The sequence below is a fragment of the Alligator mississippiensis genome, chromosome 1 (genome assembly GCF_030867095.1).
Source record: "Alligator mississippiensis isolate rAllMis1 chromosome 1, rAllMis1, whole genome shotgun sequence".
In the NCBI taxonomy this organism is placed as follows: domain Eukaryota; kingdom Metazoa; phylum Chordata; order Crocodylia; family Alligatoridae; genus Alligator; species Alligator mississippiensis.
Genome location: NC_081824.1, coordinates 101,670,238 through 101,692,695, shown reverse-complemented (window position 1 = coordinate 101,692,695; position 22,458 = coordinate 101,670,238). Strand labels below are relative to the sequence as shown.

The 22,458-nt window shown below is 44.6% G+C and overlaps 1 pseudogene; it reads left to right on the top strand.

Moving 5' to 3' along the window:
* The first annotated feature begins 566 nt into the window (after positions 1–566).
* On the top strand, positions 567–22,002 carry LOC102564642 (amine sulfotransferase-like; annotated as a pseudogene).
* The last annotated feature ends 456 nt before the right edge of the window (positions 22,003–22,458 follow it).

The following is a 22,458-nucleotide window of genomic DNA, read 5'->3' as shown; positions in this document are numbered from 1 at the left end:
CCTTCATAAAGGATAGTTTAAGGCCCCCTCTATACTTCACACTTAAGGCATAATTAACGAGCTAAATTGTGATCCAGCTCTACCTTAAACCAATTAATGGCATGATAAAGCAAGCAATGAGCTACAAAGATATTCCAAAAAAAATGTAGTCACTTTGTAGCTTGTTCTAATCATGCCGTTCATTGACCATGTGGCCAAATTCTCCCCTGTGGCTGAAGCCCCTTCATCCAAGGGGCTCCCAGCCACGGGGTGCACCACCTGCTGGCAGTCACCAAGGTTCAGAGTGACAGTAGTGTTCCTGGTGCTGCCCCTGCTGCAGACCCTGTAGGAGTCGGTGCAAGGGAACAGACTCCCCCTGCACCAGCAATAAGGCACAATGAAATCTAATGTGTGGTGCCATAAATCGTACCTCCTGCAATGTATGTGTGGCATTGCAGGAAGCATGATTGTGTGGATCTTGCATCAGATCCTGTTACGCCTTTACCTGCACGTGTAGAGGAGTCCTAGGAAACAGTTAAACTTCAACAACTGGTCACATGTCTCATGCATGTATAGGTGTAAGTATAAGTAGGCGGAGAGGTTTCCAATGACTTGTTTGGCAAAAGTTTGTGTGTATGTAGATGAGAAACTAACAGAAACAAGGAGAAAGAAAAGATCAGAGCCTCAAAGGGACAGGTTGGATAACCAGGAGAACCTTTCTGAGAATAAGCACAGAAAGAGCTATTTAGGTTACGTGCTGGCTGAAACAAGCTTGTAGCTCTGTCAACAAAGGTGCCGCCTCTTGTCTAATTTTTTCATGTTTAAAGAAAAAAAACTGTACACTCTTCGTAAATAAACAGGACTACATCGAGGGAACATCTGACTCGCGTCTAGAAAAAGTCAGAAGACGCTCAACCTTTGGCTAGCATCTTGGATCAAACCGGTAACAGTATGTTAATATTTTTCCAAGAATGACTTTAAACTCTTTCTCCCCTACAGCATCTGACTCAAAGATTAATGAACCCCAAGCAATAAACTCCAGTTATGTAATGTAGCTTTGCAATCAGAAGCACATGAAAATATTTGTACTTTCTCAGGTTTCTATCAGCATTCTTTGTGTGTGAATTGAAAATTTGTGAGCAAAGCAATTTGTATATATATATGTATCTGTGAGCACAAAGTTGGCCTTAGGGGTGGACGAAGTAGGTGACTGCCCAGGGTGCCACGGTTAGGGGGGCACCACCCCACCCCACCTTGGCCTCTGGTGTGCAACAGCTGCTCAGGAGGAGCTTGGTGTGGGCTGGTGGTTGGGAAGGGACCAACCACAAAGCCAGAAAACCCACCCCAGCCAGGTCCCTGCAGCACTGTCTTGGGGAGGAATGGACTGGAGTCTGGGGTCTGAGCCAGCCGCTATGCTGGTTACGCAGACCACCTCCCCCCCACCTGCCAACCTGCCCAGGCCAAGGAGCAGGACCCCAGATGCAACCTCCAAGTCCGCCTGCTGCTGACAGGAGCTGCAGCAGCAGGGGGCAGCTCAGATTCCAGATGCCCCATTCCCATCTCTGGGTCATGGGGGCAAGAAGCATTGCGGGGGAGTGTGGCACCATGTCTGCCCAACAGGACTGCAAGAAGCAGCAGGGGGAGGAAAGGGACATAACAACCTGATAGGGCCAGATTGACCCCTGCGGCAGGACAAGGCAAGGGTTTTTGTGGGGTGGGGGCACCAAAATACAAGTTTGCTCAGGGCACCATTTTCCCTCAAGTCAGCTCTGTATGAGCACCCAGGAAAGAGCACAAGAGGCAATTTCTGTAGACTATTTTGATCGAGGTGTGTGTGAAGCAGCCAAAGTTATTTATTAGATTGCATGCCAATAATTGTCCATTGTGATTTTGGAGGGCGTCACAGGAATTGCTTTCTAAAATTATTATTAGAGCTTGCTGGGAAGTTAAATTTCTGCTTCACAACATGCCATATGATTCAAAATTGTTTAATTTCCTAATCCAAATGAAACACTGAATTTCAAAATTTCAAGTGCAACAACTTTTCTGTTAAAAAAAATTCTGTTTTGGGATCAATCAAATGTTTTCTTTTGATTTTCTTGTTTTATTTGATTATTATTTTAACATTTAAAACATAAAAACAAAATATGGTTTAAAAGGAAGGGTTTTACAGAATAGCAAAGCCTTTTGTTCTGGTGAGCTCAAACATCTTCCATTTGATATTTTGTCTATAAAATTGTCAAGTGGCACATTCACATAGAACAAGGGCTCCCAAAGTGTGGTACACATACCCCTGGGGATACACAAGACATCTCTGGTGGGTTCGTGGGAGAAATTGTGTAATGGCAGATTTCATTTTCATTATAATAATAATTTGCAATTACAACATTTAAAATTTAAAATCGACATTTAAAATATGAAACATGCTGGTAGGGGTGCATGGGCGGCTGGTAAATCTGGAAGCAGGTGCATAATAAGAAAATGTTTGGGAACCTCTGGCACAGAATGTTTTGAATTCAGTGAATCAGCATTTTCTGATGGAAAAAATGGGCCATTGAACAATATTCAGCCAGCTCTAACAGTGGCTTTTCAATGTCATCCAACAAAGATGACAGAGACAGTGGGCATGATTGCACCCTCCAACTCTTAAACTGGAGGTACAACTCTCATACTGTCCTGTGCAGAGTAGGGGCTCACTTACTTTTCTCTCTCCGGCACAAGCAGGACTGATCTGAGCTTAATGGGTGTTCCAGCTTGTAATTCTTTTGCCTTATTTTGCCTTTGCAGCTGTTTCCTGTCCCACTGGCATGCCTAAATGATGTAATATCTTCTCTTAGCATGATTAAAATGATCTAAATTCAGTAATACTGCCTGAACATGCATGATACCAATTTAGATACACAATGGGAAATACAGCACATGAATGGAAAACTATTGAAGGGAATAGTAATATAAATTAAAAGAGAAATAACTGAAAATAGACACCTTTGCCCTTCGGTTCTGACTGCAGTAGGAACTTTTCAGGGAGTAAGAGGGAATCAGTTATGTACAAGTATCTACTGTGTCTTGATTGTTATGAGCAGAATTCAAAATTTAAGGAGACAGAGTATATCAGATGATGAATATTCTGCAACAATGTGTAGAAGACCAGAGAATTGCATTGAGGCATTTTTTTCTTTATAGTACTACAACAGATCCCTAGGTCTATCTGTTCTGAAACAATTTAGGTCCTAAATTTTAGGACATAGCAGGCATGTCAACACAAGACACTTACTGTGTAGTAACCTAATAATACTGTGCATTAGCATGTCAGTCAAAAACCATGCTAACATGCTACTGTGCATTGTTATTAAGCTACTGCGCAGTAAGTGTCACAAAATAACCATGCACCAGTGCTACTGTGCAGTAACTGTAGTTACTGCGCATTCAGTTAGTACTTCATTAGGCAAGTACTAAACTAAATGCACAGGAACTAGCATATAATGAACATGTAAATGTACCCAGCAATACTACGTATTAAAACACCATATGATCCACTATAATCTGCACAGGATAAGAAGTCTATTGTCCAGATACAGCCCAAAAACAAAAGTACAGAACTGGCTGGGAACCAAAGGTTAAATTATTATGATCTTTATTCATCATTTAATTGGTTTTAAAACTGCAAATATGCTGATTTTGTGTTTTGGTGAAACAGATAGCTTAGTATGATTGGTACATGAGAGACTACAAAACAAAGATTTCTCTGCAACCCACATGGATTTTGTGATAAAAGGCTGTTTTCTGGTACGTTTCTGTGTGTTAGCGGTCTCCTTTCCCACCAAGCCAGATAAGGGCAACTAAAATTTCATCTTTTACTTGAAACTTGAATAGCAAGAACCCCAGGGTGAGTTCTTAAAATGATTTCTTCTCGTCTACACCAGAGTGTGTGCTGTAAATCAGGAGCAACTCTATTAAAGTCAATGAAGTGAGATTGTGCAAAACACTGTAAGAGGGTAGATGGTTCCCAGATATTTTATTCGTGTTATACTGAAGTAATCTATGGAAGATAAGCACTAAAGGAGAGCTGTCTAGAATGTGTGCTTGTTCTTACATGCAGGTCCTTGAATAATGGCAGAAATGGAAACCACAACAGAGACATCAAACAAATATCTTTTCAAACTCAAAGGATTTAATTTCCAAAAGGGACTAGTTAGATCTGGCTATCTAGAGACAATAGAGGACTTTGAAACCAGAGATGGTGATGTATTTATAATTACTTATCCCAAGTCTGGTAAGAAATGTTTTTATTTTTTTAAAAGTAATTTGGCATTTATCCAGGATGTCCCTCACTTCTGAGTAAATTTGCTGTGAGTCTTTTTAATAATATAGATGAGGGTAAATATTTAATCAATTCAGCTGTAAACACTGAACTTGGGGGTCAGGGGGAGAGGACAGGAAAAGGATCAGTTGCACAAGGACTGCCAAACATACAGTCTGGGGGATGAATTCAGCCTGCAGAGTCAATCTATTGGCCCACCAGACTATTGGTGGGTCACCAGAAGTTGGGATCGTTGCCAAGGCAGGGGGCCTGCCACAGAATCTTTTCATAGTGATAGGCAGCCAGAGGGTGAGCAAGGCCTAACAGCCCAGGTTGCCTTCTGCCTACTTTGTCTGTCACTGCTGCTGTGGCCTTACCATGCCAACTTCCAATATACACCCCATGCCAGACTATATTTTTATTGGTAAATGTTGATATCAGGTTTTATCGGTAAATGTTGATAAATGGCAATTTCACCTCACACTCACACATGGTTAACAAAATATTTCCATTGGTAATAATCAAATTTTATAGAAAGGAGATGTAAGAATAGGCTGCTGCCTCAGTGCTCAGTCAAGCTCCTGCTGAACAGCAGCTGGAGGTGGGGGGTGGGAGGGCAAGTGTGCTGGGCTGGAGGAAGCAGGCATATGTGCATGTGTGTATGCATGTGTGTGTTTGTGTGTAAGTGTGTGCATATCTGTGCATGTCTGTGTGCACACACACATGTGCACACTCCCACACCCCCTATTCCATGCAATCCTGAAAATGTAAATCTATAAAAATTGAAATAAATGCTTAAAATTAGAATGGATCTTATCCATCAAAATTATTAACAAATATAAATGGAATTCTGCCAAGCCAAATCATATTATAGGCATTACTGATTAGATCTGGTCAAAACCTGTGGTTAATTCTCACAACCACTTTGTGGAGAGGGAGCAAACAAATAGATTTTCCTCTATTTTACTTTGTTTTTTTGTAAATGTTCCTTGTAAATGTTTCTTATATTGTTGGGACCCATCACACCTTGCAAAAGCTTTAGATACAAAAAAGCCTATTCCTACCTGAGAACAAACAGGAGCCGGGGTGGATCCAGACAGGGTGCAGTGGCACAGCTGTACCCCTCTTTTGCCCCTCAAATTCCACTGCACCACAGGAGCCTCTGGGGAATTATGTTTTAGGAGTCCTCAAAGCATGTAAAAGTCCTCCCTCTGTCTCTCCCTGAGTTCTTCTGCTGTCTCAGGAGCAGGGAAGCACAGGAGCCATTCCTGGGTGCGCTTATCTGGGGATGGGGTCAATGGCAGCATGGATGGATGTAGTTGCTCTGGGCTGGGGGTAGGGGAACTATTCTCCCCCTACACTATTGCTGCTGTCCTCTTCCCAACTAAACTCAGCCCCTGCTCCACCCCATCGACTCTGGAGCTTCCCTGCCCTGGAGATGTTTAGAAATCAGCAGCAAGCAGGGAGCTGCCTCTGTGTAGGAAGAGGAAGGGAAGGGGGATTTTCACCTACTTCAGGGTTTTAAAAAAATATACCCACACTGGTGGGAGCAAGGGGTGTAGTCACCCCTGCAGTGTGAATTGCTGCTTCCACACACCCCTTTGGGAAATTCCAGATCTGCCCCTGACTGGAGCTATCAGTCATGTGGAATTAAACTTTGCATATATGCTATATTATCCTTGGGTCTTTCACAAATGTGTGGAGCAGACAAAAATATCACCTACCTAACACAGCCTGTTGAAGGGTCACATACACTAACAGTTATTGAACTCGGGAAGATCAATGACTATTCTTTCCACAAAGGATATATCTTCCTGCAAAAAATGGCAGGAGCCTGTTGATTGCTCCTTCCCTGGTTACATGCCCTGTTGCTTTTATGGTTGTTGCTTTTTGGCTCAGTGCGGCTGCATAAATCAGAGGGCCAGATTCCACCTTTGTACTGACTTCAGTATGGATCTAGAATTCATCCCTTAGTTTGCCCTTGGTTTATACCAGGCTTATTAGTTTTGGGATAAAAGGTCCTATATGCAAATACGATAAGTTATAGCAAGGTTTTAAACTAGACCATTCTTTTTCCAGGTACCTTGTGGACTCAAAACATTTTGGCTTTGATTCATGATGAAGGACATCGCAATGGGACAGAAAATACTAAAACAAGGCAGCGACTCCCATTTTTTGACTACAACCTGCGCAATTTGGATTTTACCCAGTGGCCATCACCTCGTATGTTTTGTTCCCACCTGCCATACTACTTAGTTCCAAAGACTCTGAGAAACCAAAAAGGAAAAATAGGAAATTATTTTATTACTAATTAAAAAAAACATTAGGAACATGTGGCTGCCTTGACAACTCAATTCAAGGCCTATATTTAATTAATAGAAAGAACATAGTTAAAAGTGGGATGTAAGTAAAACCAGAAAGATAGTCAATGTCCAATACAAGTCAGGAAATTCTAGGTTCATTCTCATTTTGGCTAGTCACCTTTTCTGGGACCTGGGCAGGTCATTGGAAGGCAAACTGTGACACACAATCAAAACTTCTTTCCTTTGTCTTTCTCTGTTCCCTTATCAGCAGAGGTGTAACTGGAAACTTGAGTGCCTGGGCAGCAGTGGCACATAGGAGACCATCAATGGCTGTACTGCTGCTGGTGGCCAGAATGGCAGCGCAGATGTTACTATTTTTGCATTTGTCCCTGAGGCAGCACCCAAGCTGATACCCTGGTTGCCCCCACTTCATTATACTACTGTTTATTTGACCATGGGCAGGCATGCAAGTAAAGGTGCCATGTGTGATCCCCACAATCATGCATTTTCACAATCATCTTTAAAAAAGGGAGGAGGGAGGACCCGGGCAACTATAGGCCCATCAGTCTTACCTCAATCCTGGGGAAACTCTTTGAGAAGATCATCAAGGAGCACATCTGTGATGGGCCAGCATTGGGGATGATGTTCAGGGGCAACCAGCACGGTTTCATTAGGGGCAGGTCATGTCAGACCAACCTGATTGCCTTTTACGATCAGATCACAAAAGCATTGGATGCAGGTGTCGCCGTGGATGTAGTCTTTCTGGACTTCAGCAAGGCCTTTGACACTGTTGACCACCCCATCCGCATTAAAAAACTATGCGACTGTGGCATCGATGCCTACACGGTCAAATGGATTGCAAATTGGCTGAAGGGTTGTACTCAGAGGGTGGTGGTGGACGGGTCATATTCGATGTGGGGGGAAGTGGGCAGCGGAGTCCCCCAAGGCTCGGTCCTTGAGCCCTCACTGTTCAATTTCTTTATCAGCAATTTGGATGACAGGGTGAAAAGCAACCTGTTTAAATTTGCTGATGATACCAAAATTTAGGGTGAGGTGGGCATGCTGGTAGGGAGGAAAAGACTGCAGCAAGACCTGGATAGGTTGCAGGGGTGGGCTAACAAAAACAGGATTTGTTTCAATACTGACAAGTGCAGGGTGCTGCACTTGGGCAGTAGTAACGAGCAGCACACTTATAAGATGGGAAACTCCCTTCTTGAGAGCACGGAGGCAGAAAGGGTTCTTGGAGTCATTATTGACTCCAAGATGAACATGGGCCGACAGTGCGAGGTCACGGTCGGCAGGGCTAACTGGACCCTATCGTGCATCCACAGGTGCATCTCAAGTAGGGCCAAGGAGGTGATCCTCCCCCTCTATGTGACACTGGTCAGGCCACAGCTGGAGTACTGTGTCCAGTTCTGGGCACCCCACTTCAAGAGGGACGTGGACAACATTGAGAGGGCCCAGAGGAGGGCCACCCGCATGATCCGGGGACAGCAGGGCAGACCCTACAGTGAGAGGCTACGGGACCTGAACCTGTTCAGCCTTCACAAGAGAAGGCTGAGGGGGGACTTTATGACCGTCTATAAACTCACTAGGGGGGACCAGAAGGGTTTGGGGGAGACCTTGTTTCCCCTAGCACCCCCCGGGATAACAAGGAATAATGGCCACAAGTTGTTGGAGAGTAGGTTTAAATTAGACATCTGTAAAAGCTACTTCACAGTTAGGGCAGCAAGGATCTGGAACCAACTTCCAAGGGAAGTGGTGCTGGCTCCTACCCTGGGGGTCATTAAGAAGCAGCTTGATGCCTACCTGGCTGGGGTCATTTGAGCTCAGTTTTCCTCCTGCCCAGGCAGGGGGTTGGACTTGAAGATCTACAAGGCCCCTTCCAACCCTACTTCTATGATTTTATGATTCTATGCTTTTTGCCATGCCAGATGTGTATGGCAGGAGATGTAATTGTGGGATCCAGTATCAGATCCCATCACACTTTATTGTCAGTGCAGAGGGAACCCAGGATCACAATCCCAGTCTCCCTTTGCATTTAGCAAGTAGCAAGCTCCTGAGGCTGGGATCTGTCAGTTGATGTGACTTCCAGCAATGGAGGTCCACCATGCACTCCAATGGCTGGCAGTCCCTCACCTGAAGGGGCTTCCAGCTATAGGCCGGGGGGAGGGGGTGCACCCCATGGTTGGAAGTCTCATTCATCATAGCCACATGTTCAATTAACGGCATAATAGGAGCCAGCCACAAAGTTCTTAGGCATTTTTTGTGTAAGAACTTTGTGGCTTATTCCTTGTTTTGTCACACCATTAATTGCATTAGAATGTGGCTAGGTTTAACAAGGAACCATAGAATCATAGAATGATAGAAATTAAAGTCTGGAAGGGACCTTGAAAGATCACTGTGTCCAACACCTCTGCCCTGGACAGGAATACTGCTAAGATCAAATGATCCCAGCAAGGTGTCTGTCCAGTCTCCTCTTGAAGACTTCCAAGGTTGAGGACTGCACCAACTCCTTGGGAAGTCTATTCCAGATTCTGGTCACCCTTAAAGTAAAGGAGTTCTTCCTTGTATCCAACCTGAAACCATCCTCTAACAGTTTATGGCTATTGCTCCTTGTCCTCCCCTGGGGCACCCTAGTGAACAGTTTTTCTCTCAGCTCTTGATAATCACCCCTTACATACTGATAGACGGCTACCAAGTCCCCACTAAGTCTTCTTCCCCAGGCTGAAGAGTCCCAGATCCCTTAGTCTTTCCTCATAAGGTTTGTCCTCCAGGCCCTTAATCATTCTTGTGGGCCTTCTCCAGACCCTTTCAAGATTGCATCTGGACCCTTTCAACCTTTTCCCTGTTACTTAGGGAGGGCTATGATGCGGGGCTCAGAAGCAAAAATGGGATCTCTGGTGATTAAGGACCAAAAGGGTTTTTCCTCATGTAGCTTTTTTCCTTTTTCCCTGCACAGGACTCAGAAGGAATAATGGATTGCTGTTCAGGGAGTGCTTGTTTGTGAATGCTGAGAGGTGGTAATTTTTGTTGAAAGTGGTTGCTTGCAATTTTTGTTCCTGTTTGTCTGGAGGAATGAAAGGGTCTGTGAGGGGTGGTGGAGTTGCATTGAAGGTGCCTTAAAGCAATGTTTCAAGTGCACTGCAGCACAATGGTGTGTCATCAGAAATGAACAGGTGTGCCACAAAATTTTGCCATGGCTCACAATGTGCTCAATGAGAATGGGGAATGCCTTAACAGGTGCGCTGCCAACATTTTTTATTAATGTAAGTGTGCCTTGGGTTGGAAAAGGTTGGGAAACACTGCCTTAAAGTGCCCTGTGAGATTCACCCCTTGTGGGCAAGGGATCATACACTGTGAGATAGGGAAAGAAGGGATTTAATTCTTTTAAGACTGGTGGATCAGGAGGGCCCAGAACCCTATTGTGGAGCTCAATTCCCAGCTGTGCCTCTGCTACTGAAGTGCTAAGGCTGGACTAAGTGGGCCTAAGGCTGAAGGGAGCAGCTACAGCAAAATAGGGCCTGACCAATTTTGGCCAAGAGGATCAGGGCCTAGACAAGTATAAAAATGGGAAGCCAAGTGACCCAAAGGAAATCCCACTCTAAGGCTCAGGATGCCTCTGGCATAATTGGTTCCATCAAGGCATGGTAGGAAAGATACAGAGTAGTGGTTCAGAAAAACTGGGAGGTGGTGGCATAAGCTACTTGGCCACTGAGATTTACAGCATCTCAGAAGCGCTAGGCCTGTTACACCAGATAATTTAATGCATGATTAACTGGTTATTTATGTCTTAAATTGAAAGTGTGCCACAGGCATTAGGTATACAATCAGCTTTAAGATGTCCTGCATGTGTGGGCATGCACGTGTGAGAGGACGTGCGTGTATGAACAGGGAGTGAGAGACAGAGATTATTTCTACACCTATACCATGGGCAGGTGTTCAGCAAATTCTTAATGCTAGAAATGAACACAGGTGATCTTTGCAGCCCAGGAGCACTAGATGGCTGCTCCTTGTGTCACCCCTGCCCTTAGGGGAGCACGCTGATTGACAACCTGTGCTCTCCCCTGGTGGGGAAAAGGGTGGCTGTCAATAGGCAGGTGACTGCTGAAAACAGCAACTGCCACAGACAGGCCCATGCTCTATAGGGCTGAGAGGGGTGAAGAGAACAGTTCTCCTTACCCCTTCCACTCCCTTCCCCCTGCACTGACCAGGGTCATCTTCTGGATGACCCAGAGGGGTTCACAGAGCAGGGGGCATTTTCCCATGGCTGGAGCACTCCCATGTGACTCTGGAGGGTTCTAGCCATGGGAGATTTCCTTGCACCCCATACACCCATCTAGGTTCGTCAGGAGGAGCCCAGGGTGGAAGGCAGAGGCAGCACAGCTAGATCCATTGCATAGCAGGACAGGTCCGGCTGTGGAAAATGCCCTCCATCCATGCACAAGCCAATTTCCCAGTCTCCATAGGGCTCCATGACTGTTTACCTTTGGGCAGGTTGTCAGGGAGCCAGTGCTCTCTCTGTCTCCCGATTCACTAATTTATTTGGAAAAGTTAATTCCGAACAGTTAATCCATAGATTAGCCCAGAGACATCAAAGATAAGGTCCTCAGTTCTAACCAGTAGAGCTCCTGAAGTGGTTGGGAATTTGGGTGCTAGGTGAATGCCAATGGGAATAGGAGCCTGACTGGGGCTGTATTTTGGTGACAGCATGGTGAGTAGATGCTGCGTTAAGCCCTGCAGCTCCCAGCTCCCTGCCACTGCTCACTCCATTGCCGGAAGTGGGTCTGGATCCAGCCTGCAAAGCTCCTCCTCATCCAGATCCAGCCTGTGGGCAGTAAAACAAATTTGACAACCCTAAGTTAATCCACTGGGCATTAATTAAATGTGGTTCTTGTTTCCAAAATCCTCTTTACAACCATAATATCTGGAGATTACCTAAAAAAGTAAAATCTTAGATTCCTGAGAACCAAATAGTTTAGGAAAGGTGCCAGTAAACTGTCCTACTGCAATCTGAGCCCTAACAATAAGCAAAAAACCCCGCTCATATTACACAAGTACAACCTTTTAAACAAAAAATGTCAATATGGCTTGCAATCCAAATTAAGATGTTTTTTCTCTTCAGTTATCCAAAGTTTACCAAACAGCAGTTCATTATATTTTATTGTTAATGTATGACCGTGTCTCTCTCAGCACCTGAAAAGAGATGAGTCTTGTCTGATAACTTTTTATGACAAAAAATTTAAAAAAGATTAACGGAAAAGACAGTTCTTTCATTCTTGTATTAATGTTTTAATACGATATATTATACCCTGGTAGGTAACGCGTATTATTTTCCCTTGCAGATCATTTATGTCTATAGAAACCCTAAGGATGTTTTGGTGTCCTTTTTTCATTTCTCCAAAGTTTTAGTTGCATTAGAGGAATCACCAGATCTAGAACATTTCCTGGAGAGGTTTTTTTCAGGGAACGGTAAGATTTCATTCACTGTTAAACCAAGCAAAGCAAGAAAAAAGGAGAAACAAAAGACTTTTAAAAGTTGTCTCATTTTATAAATAAATAATAGAAAAAAAGGGAATTAAATTTTGGTTTAAAGAAGCTTCAGTAAGCTTCAAGGTACCCATCCAGCAGTTCATATGCATTTTGAATATCCTACCAGTGGCTCAGTATACCAATCTGTGTGTGTACTGGCTGATGAGTTCACAACCACGGACATAGGTGTGGCATTTATTAAATGGCTGAAAACACATATTCAGAATATAGCCTCTGGAAAACAATCTATGAGTATAACATAAGATATCAAAATCCTTATGTAATTTTAAATTTCTTAATTCTTCCTCCTTTATCCTCTCAGAATAGTCTCCTTTATTGCAGACCTTTCTCCTTTTTTCCATCCCATTTATCTTTAAACAAAGGTCGTAATGCCAAATTATCATTGGTTCTTGAAAGCAGGGTTGTGAAATGATAGTTCCTTCCATAAACTCTTCATTTCTCAACTGCTGGGCATAGGATGCCTTCAAAGAATAAGCAATGTGTGCCTGAGTTGCTTCTTCCTTGGAGCTATGCAAGGAAAGTAGCCAGTTACTTAGCAGTAGCTCCCCTTTTACTGTGGTCCTTAATTTTTCTTTGCCTTTCCAGTGATCATTGGTGGTCAGGGGTGAGGTGGAATAGGAGTTGATACTGCTTTAAATCTGTTTCATAAGTTGGACAAGAAGGGAAAGAAGTGGCAAAATGAAAGTAAGTAGTGAAGGAAAGGGAATAGGAAAAGAATAAATAATAAGTCGGTGCGAAGCAGCAAGGATTTGCTTCAGATTTGGATTCATCCTATTTGGAGGGACAGTGATTTGATTCAGTGATTTGAATCACTGTCCTGATTCGATTTGGTCAATTTGGATCTGGAGATTCAGTGCCGATTCAGAGATTTGGCCATAGACTATACAGGTAATAGTCCTCGATGATGCTGGACACAGCTGGCTCCAGCTGGTAAGTCTACTGTGGTGGGCAGAGGGGGAAGGGAAGGGATGTGGGAGGTGGGGCAGATCAACACCCCTATAGTGAGGGAGGGATTGGTGCTAGGGCTGGGACAAGCTTCCCAGATGGGGGGGGGGGGGGGCATGGGACTTGGGGAGTGGGGCTCCCACCACTGTGAGCTGCTGTGCACTGGCAGTCCAGGAGCTGCTCTTCTGGTGGCTTCTCCAGCAGCTCTCACCGCTGGTCCAGGAGGGCATGGGAGCGGGCATGTGCCCCCAGATCTGTGCAGGGTGGGCTGGGCTGGGCTGTGCTCCAGATGGGCGGTGGAAGGCACTGGGAGTGGGGCTATGCCCTCCTGCCACTCGCACAACCGGGGCGGGGAGGTACGGGATAGTGCCAGTGCGCTGCCTCAGACAAGCAGAATGCGGTGGTGGAAGCCATTCCAGACACCTCATGTCTCCCAGACAAGCTGCAGCTTTGCCCCGTCCCACCCTGCCTTGCCCCAGTGGGGTGAGCAGTGGCAGGGCATGGGGGCGGGTCCATGCACTTGGATTGGGGCAGGGCTGGCAGCAGAGGCTATGGGGAATTTTAGGGAGGACAAGAGTATTGGAGGGAGTAAATGAAATAAATACCAGGGCAATTTATTTGGGTTTTTGATTGTAGCCATGTTGGTCAAAGGACGCAGCAGGCAAGCTTCTTTGGGTAGATGTGATATCTTTTATTAGACCAACTGAGTAGAGTCTCCCTTACATACCTTTGGCTTTCTCCCTGTCCCTTCCTTGCTCTACCTTTTTTTTTCATAATTTCCACCTGTTTACATTCTCATTGACATCCTGTCACACTTACACTGAGGTAAAAAGAATAGTTGGGGAAGTACTGAAGTCCCGGAGGGGAGTCAGGTGTCCAAGAAGAGTGGTCGTTCCTTAAGGAGACGATCCTCCAAGCCCAAAGGGAGGTAATCCTAACAAAGATCAAAGTGGGCAGGAGGGCACAAAAGCCCCCATGGCTCACCAACAGCATACGGGAACGTCTCCTAGCTAAAAGGGAGGCGTACACCCAATGGAAGAGAGGGGCCATCACCAGGGAGGACTATACCTTGGTTGCTCAGGGCTGCAGGGGGGCAGTCAGGAAGGCCAAGGCGGAGATGGAACTGGGACTAGCTACCCAGATCAAGGACAACAAGAAATCCTTTTTTAAATACATAGGGGGCAAAAAGAAGGTACTGAGTATTGTGGGGCCTCTGCAAGACACGCTAGGAAATCTAGGCTAACCTATTCAACGATTTCTTTGCCTCCATTTTCCTGAGCAGGGACCAGATTAGCCCATCTGCCGGGACCCTGTCAGGCCCCAGGGGAGGTGCATCCAGGCCTAGGGTCAGTGAGGATCTAGTCAGGGAACTTCTGGAGGGACTGGACATATTTAAATCAGCTGGTCCTGATGATCTTCACCCCAGAGTGCTGAGGGAATTAGCAGAGGTCATTGCGGGACCCCTGGCACGGCTTTAAGGAGCACTCATGGTGCTCTGGTGTGCTGCCAGAGGACTGGAAAAGGGCCAATGTGGTTCCCATTTTCAAAAAAGGGAGTAAGGAGGATCCAGGAAACTATAGGTCAGTTAGTCTTACCTCGATCCTGGGTAAGCTTTTTGAGAGAATTATCCTGGCGCATGTCCACAAGGGGCCAGCAGGGGAGGTTATGCTTAGGGGCACCCAACATGGGTTCATTCACAGCAGGTCCTTTCAGACCAACCTGGTGGCCTTCTATGACCAGGTCACAAAATCCTTAGATGCAGGGGTAGCAGTGGACATAGGCTTTCTGGACTTCAGGAAGGCCTTCAACGCTGTCTCTCACCCCATTCTCATTAAAAAACTAGGGGACTGAGGCATTGACACCTACACAGTCAAATGGGTCACTAACTGGCTGGAGGGCCACACCTAGAGAGTGGTGGTGGATGGGTCATTTTCGACCTGGAGGGATGTGGGCAGTGGGGTCCCCCAGGGCTCGGTCCTTGGGCCTGCACTGTTCAACATCTTCATCAGTGACTTGGACGAGGGGGTAAAAAGCACCCTATTCAAATTTGCTGACGACACTAAGATGTGGGGGGATGTGGGCACGCTAGAAGGGAGGAATAGACTGCAATTGGACTTAGACAGGTTACAGTGGTGGGCGGATGAGAACAGGATGGGTTTCAACACTGACAAGCGCAAGGTGCTGCACCTGGGGAGGAAGAACCAGCAGCATACCTACAGGCTGGGGAACTCCCTTCTCGTCAGTGCAGAGGCAGAAAAAGATCCTGGAATCATTATTGATGCCAAAATGAACATGGGCCGACAGTGTGGGGACGCAGTCAGGAAGGCCAATCACACCTTGTCATGCATCCACAGATGCATCTCAGGCAGGTCCAAGGAGGTGATTCTCCCCCTCTATGCGGCACTGGTCAGGCCGCAGTTGCAGTACTGCATCCAGTTCTGGGCACCACACTTCAGGAGGGATGTGGACAACATAGAGAGGGTCCAGAGGAGGACCACTCGCATGATCAGGGGGCAGCAGGGCAGGCCCTACGAGGAGACGCTAAGAGACCTGAACCTGTTCAGCCTCCACAAGAGAAGGCTGCGGGGGGATCTAGTGGCCGTTTACAAACTAGTCAGAGGGGACCAGCAGGCATTGGGAGAGTCCCTGTTCCCCCAAGCACTACCAGGAATGACAAGAAATAATGGTCACAAGCTGGCAGAGGGTAGATTCAGGCTAGACATCAGGAGGTGCTACTTCACTGTCAGGGCGGCTAGGGTCTGGAACCAACTTCCAAGAGAAGTGGTGCTGGCTCCTACCCTGGGGGTCTTTAAGAGGAGGTTAGACAAACACCTTGCTGGGGCTGTTTGACTCCAGTACTTTTTCCTGCCATGGCAGGGGGTCGGACTTGATGATCTGCTCAGGTGTCTTCTGACCCTACTAACTATGAAACTATGAAACTTTTAGCTTCTCTCATTCCTTGGAGTCTCAGAATGGCAGAGACTTCCTATGACTGAAGAAGGGTGATTGCACCCAGAAGCTTGCAAAAAACTTTTTTACAATTACTCAGTTGGTCTAATAAAAGATGCCACACCTTCCCAAAGAACCTTGCTTGCCAGAGCAAGTTTCATAGATTCATAGATGCTAGGGTCAGAGGGGACCTCAGCAGATCATCGAGTCCAACCCTCTGCCCTGGGTAGGAAAGAGTGCTGGGATGAGATGAACCCAGCCAGATGCCTATGCAGCCTTTTCTTGACGACCCCCAAGGTAGGAGAGAGCACTACCTTCCTTGGAAGCCCATTCCAAGTTTTAGCCACCCTTACCATGAAGAAGTTTTTCCTGATGTCTAGCCTAAATCTGCTCTCTGTCTGTTTGTGACCATTGATCCTTGTTACCCCAAGAGGTGCCCCCATGACCAGAGCATGTCTGGTTCATTTCTGCGCTCCCCTAATGAATTTGTAGGCAGCCACAAAATCACCTCTTAGCCTTCTCTTGCGGAGGCTGAAGAGGTCCATGTCTCTTAGTCTCTCCTCAAAGGGCTTGGCCTGTAAACCCTTAACCTTATGAGTGGTCCTCCTCTGGACCCTCTCCAGGTTATCCACAACCTTCTTAAAGTACGACGCCCAGAACTGGACACAGTCCTCCAACTGTGGTCTGACCAATGTCGCATAGAGGGAAAGTATCATCTCCTTGGTTCTATCTGTCATGCAACTGCTGATGCATGATAAAGTGTGGTTAGCTTTGCTGATGATCTCATCACGTTGACAACTCATGTTCATCTTGGAGTCCACTATGACGCTGAGATCCTTTTCCATTTCTGTGCTGCTGAGAGGGTCATTACGCAGCCAGTAGGTGTGCTGGATATTTTTAAGCCCTAGGTGCAGCACTCTGCATTTGTAGTTGTACTGCATCCTATTGTGTTCTGCCCACTTATCCAACCTGTGCAGGTCTGCCTGTAATCATTCCCTACCTTCCAGAGTGTTCACTTCCCCTGACAATTCAGTATCATCCGCAAACTTGGACAGAGTACACTTCATGCCTACATCAAAGTCACTGATGAAGACATTGAAGAGTACAGGTCCAAGGACCAAGCCCTGCGGGACCCCGCTGCCCACTTCCTTCCAGGTCGATACTGACCCATCTACTACCACTCTCTGGGTGTGACCCCCCACGCCAATTTGCCACACACCAGACTGTGTAAGCATCAAAGTCACAGCCCCTTAATTTATTTTTGAGAATGGGATGAGATATGGTATCGAAGGCCTTCCTAAAATCTAAGAAACAATATCCACCTCTACTCCTGCATCTAAGCATTTTGTGACCTGGTCACAGCATAGTTAACAGCAACTTAACAGCATATTCTATGGTTGGTAATTTCTGTATTCAGTTTTCTATAAATATTTGCCCCAGACTTGGATATGGCATTACGATTTTTCTGGGAAAGAGGTTTTTTTATATTTGTAATACATGAGTGATTATTCTGGCCGAATGTCTTTTTAGGCAATCAGTTCACAGCTTTCATGCCATATGTTATAATTGAACACAAGTGACAAATTAATTGTATAAACTATTTGGATGATGTGTTGACTTCTATTTTGATTGGTTTGTGTCTCCAACAGTTACAGCAAGCTCTTGGTTTGACCATGTTAGAGGCTGGTACACGCACAAGGATGAGTTCAACATTCTCTTCCTATCCTATGAAGAAATGATTAAGGTGGAATCTATTAATTTTTTACATTTCACATACAGTGTCATGAACAAGAACAAGCAGATGAAATGTAGGCACACCCTAGAATTATACTTATGGAAGTGCTGGCATTGGTGAGAAGGAACCTGTTTTTTTACATTACACAGAGCTTGTTAAAATGATGAAATACATGAATTAAATAAAGTTGGAGAAAGCTTTCATCATAAAACTGATAGACTGCTTTTAGGTTTCATTACCAAACCTTTCCAAGATGTTTGGCTGGTTTGAGTTGGCTCATGCCTAAGCTTTGGAATTCTCAGCTGCAAATTTGAAAACTCCAAGCAAAACTGTAAATAAAGGCCTCTAGATTAAGACCAGTCAATTTGGCCAAATTTTATTAGTTTCACTGAGAAACTCACCTGAAAGGCTTCTTGCTGTTATCTCTTCCCAACCCACTTGATTTTTCATACATTAATAAATTTACCATCTATTCTCCATTAGCAATTTGGGTACAAATGACTGCCATATGCATGTTTTAGCTCTGTAACCATTATGTTCTGTGCATTACTACAAGCATACTGGCATTATGGGTGCGTCCAGATGAGTGTGGTCATGTGGCATGACCACAGATGAGTGCAGCATGCTGCCCAAGCGTGCGCTGCTCCATTTTTTTTTCTGTGGGTTTTTTTGATATCCAGGAGTCAAAAAAAAACCATGGGAAAAAAAATACAGAGCAGAGCACACTCGGGCAGCATGCACTGCTGAAAAGCAGAGCCAGGCTGCCTGGAGCCATGCTACAGCTGCTGGCCAGGCTCTGCCCAGCAGGATCACCATAGCTGCAGCCCTAGGAGGGCCCCAGGACCCCAGGTAAGGTGGCTGGGACCTCCCCTACCACTCCCGGGGTAACTTACCATGCACAAAAGTGTGTGTAGCATGGGTGTTCCCCAGGAACAAGTAGAAGCAGTGCAAGGTGCACCACCGCTACTCGTGCCCAGAGAACCAAACGTCCACGTACGTCTGGAAGTGCCCTATGGCATGTTGTATAGTTCCCATCTTTGACTCATTCCTGCATGTGTGGGTCACAATAACATCTTGTTCCTGGTGCTGATTTCTAGTGGTCTCAATGTTTGGGGGTATATGGATTTCCTTGCCTGGTCTCTCTCCTGGGTTTGGAATGTAAGCAGGCTTTTGATATGCTCTTGGCTGACTAATGGACATTTAACTTTTCTGAGATCTTGGCATCTCAATTGTATTTTGGGGGTCCTATCATTACAATTATATTATAATTCCAATGGTTTCTTCTCAACTTCCTTATCAGAAATATCAGTTAAAACTCGGCCTCAAAGGTACTTGCTTTTGCTTGCTGTAAAATCCATTTAACATTAGTTTGTAGACATTTCTAGCAAATATTTAGCTGATTCTATAGATAAGTGTACAGGTGGAAACAAGCTCTGGTCATGATAGATGCCAACTGCCTTATCATTGCATTACGTGGCATGTCAGGACAACCACTCATTACCTACTACAGTGGAGGCCAACTTTTCTGGCAGGTGTGCTGCAAATTAGCTCCACATCCTCCCTGATTGCCACTCTGATTCCCTTCCCCTACCCCACCTGCTGCTCTGCTTTCTGCCCTGTGCTTCTTGCTCCATCTGCAGCTCTACTTTCTGCCTCCTGCTTTATTGCTGCTGTGCTGCCTTCTCCCACCCCACTCTGTTGCATGCCACATATAGGGGCAAATAGGAGTCTCAGATGAGCCTACTATGGTACAAATTCAGTCCATTCTCCTGCAAACATTTTGTTTGTTCTTAACTTTCAGTATTTGTACTGTTCCATCTATTTTAGTGGGACTAAGCCAAGATTGTAAACCAGCCAAGTACTAGCACCCTCCTCTGCCCCTACAGCTCATTCAAGAGATGGGCCATTCCTGGAAAATATAATTACTAAAAAATACATTCCCAAACCTAAGTAGAATTGTAAAGATTATTGAATATTATAACATTTTAAAAATAGCATTTTGGCTTCATGATGAGGTTGTCACTTCCATGCTCTGAACTATCATGAACTATCCGCCAGGGCACCAGACTGAGAATCTGACAGCTTGTTGTTGGTTTGTTGTTTTGGGTTTTTTGTTTTTTTTTTACTAGCACTACACTTCTATATTACTGGGCTTCCCTTCCCTGCACTATATTTCCTTTCTCTGTGCTTGTGGTTATCCCTCCCTCCTTGTCTGCCTTGTCCATTTCATATTGCAAGCTCTTCAAGGGAGGGACTGACTTCCACTATGTGTATATACAGTACCTAACACAATGAGGCTGTAATCTCAGTTAAAACCCTGGGGTGCTTCTGATAAACAAATTATAAGCCACACACAGAATTCCACTAACGTCAGTGTTGGTTATTTGTCAGCTCAGAGATGAAAGGTGACCCCATAGTTTTCTATGCTTGTACTGTGCTTCCCGCACTCTATTTCAAACAATAATAATTTTAGTCAAATGAAACTTTCTACAGGATCTCAGAACTGCTGTGTTGAAGATCTGCAACTTTGTAGGGAAGCAGCTGAGTGATCAGGAGGTAGACACTGTTGTGGATCAGGCTACATTCAAGAACATGAAGCTGATCCCCGGGCAAATTATGAGTCCCTTCCTGAAGTTTTCCTGAAGAAAGGCCAAGGGCATTTTCTTCGCAAAGGTAAGGCAGAAGCAGCGAAACCTTCAGACCAGGACACTGGATGGTTAAAATATCTTCCCAACTACTAGAAAATCAAGGCTTTCTCTCTTAAATAATGTATTGTAATATTTTACTAGTTAGATATCAGTGACTTTTGATCTCCACCATGCTGTTTACCAATATGAATGATCAGGAAATCCCTGTGAAGTATATATTACTAAGATACTGAGGAGCAGGGAAGTATGATACCCAAATTAACTGCTCAGGAATGCTTTTCATAGGTGTCAAATTCCTCAGTTCCCAGTGACTTCCCGTGGTGCTGCTGGTGGTCAGCTTTGAGTCCTATGCCATAAATCCACCCAAGCCTTATGTCTCATTGGACTAGCATGGGTAAGATGCACCAGTGTCTGTAGACAACTGAATATAAAGGAATATTTCATCTGGTTCCCCAGCCTAGATACCCATTTTATAGCTGGGTCAACTACAGATAATTTTAGGTACAAATCAGGAATGAGGCTCAAGCCCATATCTCTTTAGTTGCAGCAACATGCCTTAAGTGCTCTGCCACTATTCCCTTCCCCAGTCTCACCCAAGCCTAGTAAAACACTTTATCTGAAATGCTGTTCTTTTTCCACAGCTGGAGGTATTAAAATGGTTGTATGCGACTCATGGACATTGTGCAATTAGTGGATGAGTTGTAAAATGTATTAGGCAGGTTAAATCAAGTATTTTCTCCTGCCAGTTATTGATTCAAGTAGTGATGAAGTAAGGTGAGAACTAAAATATTCTTTAACATACATGCTTCTGGCTTGCTTTTGACTTATGGGTATGATTCTCACTTTGGATGTAACAACTCCTGGGTTCAAATTCCTTCCTCCTTTCTTCCCCTTCTGTCATGCAGCAAGTATAGTTGAACAGCCATAGTAATATACATCATGTACATTAATGGTCAGTTTCTACTGGGTTTATAAAGCAACATTTATATCAGCAATAAGATCTACATTGTTACACTAATAAAATACCTTATTCCAGTCTTTGTTGAGCAAATGTTTCACATTTAATTCATCCACACAACAAGTTCTAACCGGTATATCATATAAGCCACATGACAGTCTTCAGTGCCCAGTTTAGTATCAACTTTGGAAACTGAAATAAAAGGGTGTGAGAATAACATTTTTTTTTTCACTGACAGCTTTTCCAGTGTCTCACATGCATTATTATTATTATTTCTTTCAGATATACTTAGATGTAAAGCAGGCATCCCTCTATCTAACCCATTTTCTCTGTTTTCTTCATTAGGTACCATTGGAGACTGGAAAAATATAATGACTGTAGCACAGAGTGAAAGGTTTGACAAGATCTTTCAGGAGAAAATGAAAGATTTGCCCTACAAGTTCATCTGGGACATAATGAAATATAGCACAGCATAAAGGGTGGAATATACTGTAGTGAATTTTACATACTCAAACACACACATTTTAAAACTATAATTTTATGTCTGATATGCAAGCTAAACAGCTAAGTCTTTACCACAGAAATCTATATAGCTTTCTGAGGTTTCTAATAAAACCAAGTTTGGTTCCACAGCTTCTGGCTTCAATGGTCATATATGGCCTGATCCACCGACCTGAAGGCCTACATCAAAAGGAACGATACGATGCAGTTAGATCTTTTTTTCTTTTGATTTTCAGGCCTATAATGCCAGTTATGAAAAGGGAACTGTCTTTCTGCTCTGCTTATCAAAAATTGTAAATCATACAAATGTAGAACTAAAAGGGAACTCAAGAGGTCATCCAATCCATCTGCCCAAGTTAGGATCCACTATAGATAGATCTTCTGACAGATGTTTCTTTAGCCTGTTCTTAAAAAGCCTCCCTCAGTAAGTGCCTCATTTTCAACAGGACCCTTAACTGCAGTTGCTATGTTTGCTTGCACCCAATTGCACATATATGTGCCAACATTTCGTTGACACATATTATACACTTAAAGGATTAAACATTTGATTCCCACCTAAAGATTTATAGGGCATGCCTATACAATCT